Source organism: Gigantopelta aegis, chromosome 15 (assembly GCF_016097555.1).
Source record: "Gigantopelta aegis isolate Gae_Host chromosome 15, Gae_host_genome, whole genome shotgun sequence".
Taxonomy (NCBI): Eukaryota; Metazoa; Mollusca; class Gastropoda; order Neomphalida; family Peltospiridae; genus Gigantopelta; species Gigantopelta aegis.
Genome location: NC_054713.1, coordinates 19,386,790 through 19,395,101, shown reverse-complemented (window position 1 = coordinate 19,395,101; position 8,312 = coordinate 19,386,790). Strand labels below are relative to the sequence as shown.

Sequence of the window (8,312 nt, the reverse complement as noted above, 5' to 3'; positions counted from 1 at the left end):
GGTCAAGCCCCGAAACTAGGCTTCCCCTTCTGCACACGCGCCGAGATAGGTTCCCACAGAAAATATATTTTTAAAAAAGAAAATTTGCTTGAAGCAAGGTCAAGCCCCGAAACTAGGCTTCCCCTTCTGCACATGCCCCCGAGATAGGTTCCCACAGAAAATATATTATAAAAAAAAGAAAAAGAAAATTTGCTTGAAGCAGGTCAAGCCCCGAAACTAGGCTTCCCCTTCTGCACATGCCCCCGAGATAGGTTCCCACAGAAAATATATTAAAAAAAAAAAAAAAAAAAAAAAAAAAAAAGTTTGCTTGAAGCAGGAGGTCAGGCCCCGAAACTAGGCTTCCCCTTCTGCACACGCGCCTTTCTTTTTACAATGCTTTCTTCAGTCTTCATTCTCATCTTCTCCTTTAAAAAGATTAAAATAGTGTATAGTTTTGCATCCTCTGGATATCCCTCTTCTAGACACCCCGCCCATCCCGCCCCTCATCTTCTGGATACCTACCCCTCTCCTAGACACAACTCTCCTTTGGGATACCCACCCCAATCATTCTGGACAACCCACCCATCCCCCTCTGAATACACACACCTCTATTTTTAGACACCCCACCCATCCAATAGTCGAAAATATACTGATGGAAAGAAATAAAGAAATACGTGGAATTGTAGACAGAATTTAATTGACGACTACAATAGTAATGTCTGTATTTCACCTAATTGTTACATGGTTAAATTCTAACACTGTGGATGTTGGTTTTGATTCCAATCACTATTTACTGTTACACTATATGTGATTCCTTATTTCTGTCCATCAGTTTAATATTATTTTACACAGTCTCAAAAGCTACCATCATATTCGTAGGCCACAATATTAATAAGAACTGAAGTGCAAAGTAAAATCCGAGACCCCATACATGTGTATGTATTTGTAACACAAATTTCCATCCCTACTATATAAATGATACAAAGTCCGCCACTCGCAAATTTTGTGCGATTTTGAGAGGAAACCAGCTGTCACCACTACATGGGCTACTCTTCCGATTAGCAGCAAGGGATCTTTTATTTGCGCTTCCCACAGGCAGGATAGCACAAACCATGGCCTTTGTTGAACCAGTTGTGGATCACTGGTCGGTGCAAGTGGTTTACACCTACCCATTGAGCCTTGCGGAGCACTCACTCAGGGTTTGGAGTCGATATCTGGATTAAAAATCCCATGCCTCGACTGGGATCCGAACCCAGTACCTACCAGCCTGTAGACCGATGGCCTAATCACGACGCCGGTCAATAATAATAACAATAATAATAATAATAATAATGACAATGATGTGGAAAACATTACTGATTGCCATTATTTATGCACTCACAATTTAAAACACCACAACACAGCCAACACTTCGATGGCCCACTCTTGAGAGTCGCGTGCCGACCTGCAATTAGCAACCACTAACCTTAGTCACTACACGTAGACATAGAGAATAATAAACTGGACACAATGTATCTTACAACGACTGATTTTCAAATGTATCTAACAAGTGAAAGTGAGTTAGATACTTTTGGAAACCAAGAGTTGTAGGATCAATCGTCTCCAGCGGGCATGAGTACATTAATCTATTTCTTACACACCCTTAATGACCTAGTAATAGTACGCGACACGCTGTCATCCCAAGTTGTTCCTACATGTGAGGTTTAATGGTCCTGTATGCATCTGTATGCAAGATATGGTTCGGACAAGAAAAGGTTAATGGACGGACGGACAACATCATACCATAATACAACCCATCATAGATAAGAGTATAAAAGGTAATTTTAATATAGTATAATGGGAAAACATTATATAAAAAGCCTCAACATTAGGATAAAAGTATAAGTTAATGAATCCATAGATGTAAATGATCGACTAAAATGACGTCCTCAGTTTATAGTTCCTCGAGACACTTGGGTCATGACCTCGGAACAGCCAATCATAAGTCTCAGAAGTGATTTGCAACATATGTTGGAGACGATATTGATCTACAACGGGTCATCCCATATACGGGTGTGTAAGAAATACAAATACACGTAAGAAATCGAACCCTGAGAGTTTATCACTATATAATGTTCAAAATGTACTGTTGGTTTAATATAAAAGTCGCTGCCATTTTAGGTGTTGACACTGGGAATTCGAAAGCATTAAGGCTTAACATTTTTTAACGTGCCTTATAGTTTGTACATAAAAGTAATATATAGCATAAAATAACACAAAACCTAGAGAAAATGAATAGCATACGTGCATAATAGTAAGCACTTATCCCACCTGCTTCCATACAAACACAGAAATGATAAAACACACACGTAATGTGTCAATTATTATATAGGAAGGTGTTGACAAAATGATATACAAGTGTTTTCCAATTTTAGACACTTGTTGTTATTTTAAAAATTCTTTATTTTTATTTGTGTATCGATATTCAAACATATATACATGTACATATACAAATATTTTACAATAATAATTATATATTGTAACAGCAGTATATACAACAACAGCAAAACGAGAATAAAACAGGTCTTCATTATTTTAATAGTGTGTTACGGTTTTCATTCCAAAGATTTTCATGAATCATGTTTAACAAGAATCAATGAAAAAAGGTTTAATTTTGATTAGGACTTTAGCTATGGCCCTGGTTCCAAACTTCAAACGGTGGTGATCAAAATAATCACCAAATTATTTTGTAACACCCTGATCAAGTTCTACAAAACTTACTACTTTTGGAGGTAGTCGGCACTTCGTCCGCCAGCGCAATAGAAGAGGGACTGGGGCTGAAAATTAAGGTTAGAATTTTTAATGAAACATAAAATATAGAGCATAAAAAGCATACAATTTAAATTATTTGGCATTGTTGATCTGGAGTATGGAAGGTCATGTGATCCGCACCGAATGTTAATTTGAACAAACAACATCCTCCATTTTATTACAATTTGTTTCTAGTTAGCAGCGTAGAGATGCATGAGGAAAAAAACATCATGTAAATAGTGTGAAATGTGAATAGTGCATTACCATCGTTTTTGGAATCGGTGATCTTAATCAGTCCTCGAAATAAAATAATAAAATATGGTGCATTCACCTCCCCGTCATGTTCAGGACCATTCCTAATTTATTTAATATATTTAGCTGGATACTTACTGGATTCTTTTTATTGTATCATCATTCCACATCTTGATGTTGTCTGGAGCTGCAATTGATGAAGATAAACACCAAACTTAATCATCACACTTAGACTGATCTCAAACTGCTTTACCTTTAACCTTTTCGGTTTGCCCATCTATGATCTTTATATACATACATGTATATTGTTCTTTTTCAATTAGCCATTACTAAACGGAAATTTAAAGCCACAGATCGAAATCCGTATCCTAACCCTCCTTTCGTTCTCTTACCCACACCCTCACAAAATCAGCCTGCTTATCACAGCTCAAGGCAAAGAGGTGCATTGGTATATTTACCATAGTTGTGTTAACCAGCCCTCACATTTTTACCATTACATTGGGATTGGGAACTATTTTCGCGTGCCCCTATCCAAAACGGTTCAGGCACGTCCACCATGGATCCGCGTTCTGGCATCGTCAGCCCACGGTTCCATGGCGGAAGTACCATTACATTAACTTGGAGTTAAGGCTTCAAATGCTTTATAAGCCTTGGTTTCTGTGTACATATATATTGCATGTGTCAGTCTTATTGTTGGATACCGGCACTTAAACAAGCACGCAACAGCAGTGAAGTGAGAACAGACGGTTAATTGCTTAATACATTCATCCCTTAATTGATACCAATCCATGTTGTTAACAAACCCATGCACAAGTGATTCGTTTTTTAACTCCAACCCTATTTAGCTCTGGTTAAATTAAAATTAGTTAAAAGTAATATATAAGTAATGAATAAATGTTCTTATCCAGATTCGCACATTTTCGTTTACTTCCAACTCAACCCCTCCCCCCCCCCCCTTGCCCCGGAATTGGTTCACTAATAGTCAATACAATATAAAATCAGTTTGGTGTGAGACTGATATTCTGTGGATCTTTGGTCTGAATAAATAATGTTTTTATGTTATTACTACTGTTATCTTGATATGTAAATTCAACATCCTCCGTTTTTACCACTTTTTGGGGCCGAGGGGGGGAGGGGATAGTCAACCCGATTTTGGTAGTTTTAAGGAATAAATGGTTTAAGGGTTTGTAAAATTTTTCTATTAAGACACTTACTTATTTAAACTACAACAAATCTTATGTTAATTGCACAAACCGTGCTCTAGAAAACAAATGTCAAAACAAAAGAGAATAGTACTTTGGACTGCCATCATTTGTGGAAACCGTGATCGTAACAATTTCTGATTGTCACCTCCAATATATTTAACTGGATACTTACTGCTGAAGGCCCTCCCTTCTAATGGACTTTTTTAAGCCACTTCTTTCGCAAAACGGTGTGTGTATGCATAATACTCCTGTAGTAAAAATAATGATAATGACAGTTAATAGTAATAAAAACAAACATTCTGAAGCTAAAGCAATAAATGTTGCCTACTGGGTCAAATAAATTTTCATATCTTTTAAATTCAATTTGGCCATACCTATCTAGCAAAAGGGTACATTGCCATGAACGTTACTCTTCATCTGTAACAATGTGCGATATACAAAAATTCATCTAAATATCTTCTGGCATTGCACAAAAAAATAAAATAATAATAAAAGCCTGGAAAAACATTTTCTGTATCTCTTCAGTTCAAGGGTCATAACTCTGTCAAAATGGGTAAATCGCTATAAATTTCACATCTTAATATGTAATACACTACATGATAGTTAAGCTATACATAAAAAAAAAGCCAGCATCTCAAGGTATTGTGAAAACAAAAAAGTTCAGACAACTATATGTGGGACAGACGGATTGTACAGACAGAAGGACGGTGATGAAATCTATAGTCTCGTCCGGTTGGACCGGTTGGGGACTAATAATCAATCCCAAAGAACATGATTACATTACTGATTATTATTGTAATATGTAATAATACAAAACATAATGAACACTTTTTGCTCTTATCCATTGAATACTTTTAGGAGTAGCTTTGATGTTTGCCCACCAGTAACATTAAGTATGTTTTTTAGGCATGTTCAAACTGCTGCGCACTTTTGAACTTATACATTTATGATCTTTATATACATACATGTAAGTTTTGTTTTTTCAATTAGCCATTACAACGGAAGCAGAGCACACTGATCTTAATAATCATCCTACCCCCCCCCCCCCCCCCATTTCGTTGTCTTACCAACACCCTCACAAAATCAACCTGCTTATCACACTTTAAAGGGTGAAGGTATATTTACATTGTGTTACCAGCCCTACCATACCTTAACTTGGAGTTAAGGCTTAAAATCCCTTGGTTTCTGTCTACATATTATTACATGGTGGTCGATCTATTCTTCAATTCTGATTGGTTCCTCAATCCACCACAACCTGATGTCATCTGGAGCTGCAATTGATGAAGATAAACACCAAACTTAATCACACTTAGACATATATATATATATACACACACACACACACACATAATGTATATTGTTCATTTCAATTAGCCATTACTAAAGGGAAATTTAAAGCCACAGATCGAAATCCGTATCCTAACCCTCCTTTCGTTCTCTTACCCACACCCTCACAAAATCAGCCTGCTTATCACACCTCAAGGCAAAAAGGTGCATTGGTATATTTACCATAGTTGTGTTAGCCAGCCCTCACATTTTTACCATTACATTAACTTGGAGTTAAGGCTTGGAATGCTTAATAAGCCTTGGTTTCTGTCTACATATATATTGCATGTGTCAGTCTTATTGTTGGATACCGGCACTTAAACAAGCACACAATAGCAGTGAAGTGAGAACAGACGGTTAATTGCATTATATTAACAATTTTTTTCAGAAAAAAAAAGAAAAACCCTCCACCACCCCACCACCCCAAACAAACCAACCATAAGTTTGATTAGTACTATGGTCCTGGGGCCTAATTCACAAAGCTCTCTTAGGCTCTGCTAGACAACAAAGCATCCTCTTTGCAAGTCTTTTAGCATATTGCACTACGAGATCGCAAAGTTGCGAGAGTTTAGTGAATTAGGCCCCTGGTTTCAAACTTTATAGACGTGATCAACATAATCACCAAATTAGTTTCTAAACTAGCGACTCAACTTACTTTCCTCTTCTATGGTTGGCAGACGGTGTGCGACTTTCTCGGGCAGGCCATCCAAGTCTCCAGGTTCCTCTAAGGCGTGCAATTGCCTGAAAAATTAAATTACAGACTTGATACTCGGGCAAAATGCACTAACCTTAAACATGAGACCTTTTCTAGTTTTTACCAAGTATTTCCATCATTCTACGTACAAAATTAGTTGTAATCCATGTAAAAATGCACAGTGATTCGTTTCGAACCCTATATAGCTCTGGTAGTAATAATAATATGAATAAATGTTGTTATCCAGATTCGCACATTTTCGTTTAATTTGGGCAACCCCCCCCCCCCCCCCCCCCCCCCACTATAATACAATATATAATCAGTTTGGTGTGAGAATATATTCTGTGGATCTCTGATCTGAAATAAAATGTTTTATTATTACTGTTATCTTGATATGTAAATTCAACATCCTCCATTTTTACTCTCCTTTTTGGTGAGAGGAGGGATTAATAGCAACCCGATTTTGGTAGTTTTAAGGAATAAATGGTTTAAGGGTTTGTAAATTTTTCTATTAAGACACTTACTTATTTAAACTACAACAAATCTTATGTTAATTGCACAAACCGTGCTCTAGAAAACAAATGTCAAACAAAAGAGAATAGTGGACTGCCATCATTTGTGGAAACCGTGATCGTAACAATTTCTGATTGTCACCTCCAATATATTTAACTGGATACTTACCGCTGAAGGCCCTCCCTTCTAATGACTTTTTTAAGCCACTTCTTTCGCAAACGGTGTGTGTATGCATAATACTCCTGTAGTAAAAATAATGATAATGACAGTTAATAGTAATAAAAACAAACATTCTGAAGCTAAAGCAATAATTGTTGCCTACTGGGTCAAATAAATTTTCATATCTTCTAAATTCAGTGGCCATACCTATCTCAAAAATGGGTAAATTGCCATGAACGTTACTCTTGCTCTGTAACAATGTGTTATATAAAAAAATTCATCTAAATATCTTCTGGCATTGCACAAAAAATAAAATAATAATAAAAGCCTGGAATTTTTTTTTCTGTATCTCTTCAGTTCAAGGGTCATAACTCTGTCAAAATGGGTAAATCGCTATAAATTTCACACTTAATATGTAACAGTACATGATAAAGCTATACATAAAATTTCAGCTCAGCATCTCAAGGTATTGTGAAAACAAAAACATTCAGACAACTATATGTGGGACAGACAGATGTACAGACAGAAGGACGGTGATGAAATCTATAGTCTCGTCCGGTTGGACCGGTTGGGGACTAATAATAATCCCAAAGAACATGATTACATTACTGATTATTATTGTAATAATGTAATAATAAACAAAACATAATGAACACTTTTTGCTCTTACCATACATTTTAGGAGTAGCTTTGATGTTTGCCCACCAGTAACATTAAGTATGTTTTTCAGGCATGTTCATTGCGCACTTTTGAACTTATACATTTAACTATATGCACCAAGTTTTGTTTTTGTTTTGTTTAACAACACCAGCAGAGCACACTGATTTATTAATCATCGGCTATTGGATATCAAACATTTGGTCATTCTAATATATTAGAGAGGAAACCCGTTACATTTTCCCATTATAAGCAAGGGATCTTTTGTATGTACCATACCATAGACAGGATAGCTCATACCACGGTCTTTGGTATACTGGCTAGAGCGAGTAATAGCCCAATGGGCCCACCGATGGGGATCAATCCCCGACTGACTGCGCATCAAGCGAGTGCTTTACCACTGGGCCATGTCCCACACATAGCTAATCATATCGGTAACAGCTAGTACTAATCGTTTTTCTAGCCTTTTAATTGTAAAGAGCGGGAAACAAACTATGTCCCCTTTCTAGTGATGTCACAATCTACACTCGAAGTGTATTCGCATTTCTTTCAAACTGTTTACTGTATTTACGAGAATGCAGTAATCGGTGCTTTAATACGAAGAAGAAAAAAGGTTGCAAAGTTTACACAGTTAATTTATATAAATGTAAACAATTGCTCCTGCTACTGGATAAAAAAAATTGGGAGGAGGGAAACATGCCCACTCCACCCCACCCCTTCCACGCTTCATAAACCATT

At 36.7% G+C, this 8,312-nt stretch overlaps 2 long non-coding RNA genes across 2 annotated transcripts; both read right to left on the bottom strand.

Annotated features, from left to right (window-relative positions):
* Positions 1–286: 286 nt before the first annotated feature.
* On the bottom strand, positions 287–3,784 carry LOC121390450. The gene is made up of 4 exons (XR_005960213.1): positions 3,160–3,784; positions 2,740–2,795; positions 1,361–1,423; positions 287–404 (listed from the first exon to the last, which is right to left on the bottom strand). It is a non-coding gene; the product is annotated as an uncharacterized LOC121390450 (long non-coding RNA).
* Positions 3,785–5,445: 1,661 nt separating this feature from the next.
* LOC121389906 lies at positions 5,446–7,252 on the bottom strand. Its single transcript, XR_005960116.1, has 3 exons — positions 6,928–7,252; positions 6,208–6,293; positions 5,446–5,497 (listed from the first exon to the last, which is right to left on the bottom strand). It is a non-coding gene; the product is annotated as an uncharacterized LOC121389906 (long non-coding RNA).
* Positions 7,253–8,312: the final 1,060 nt, after the last annotated feature.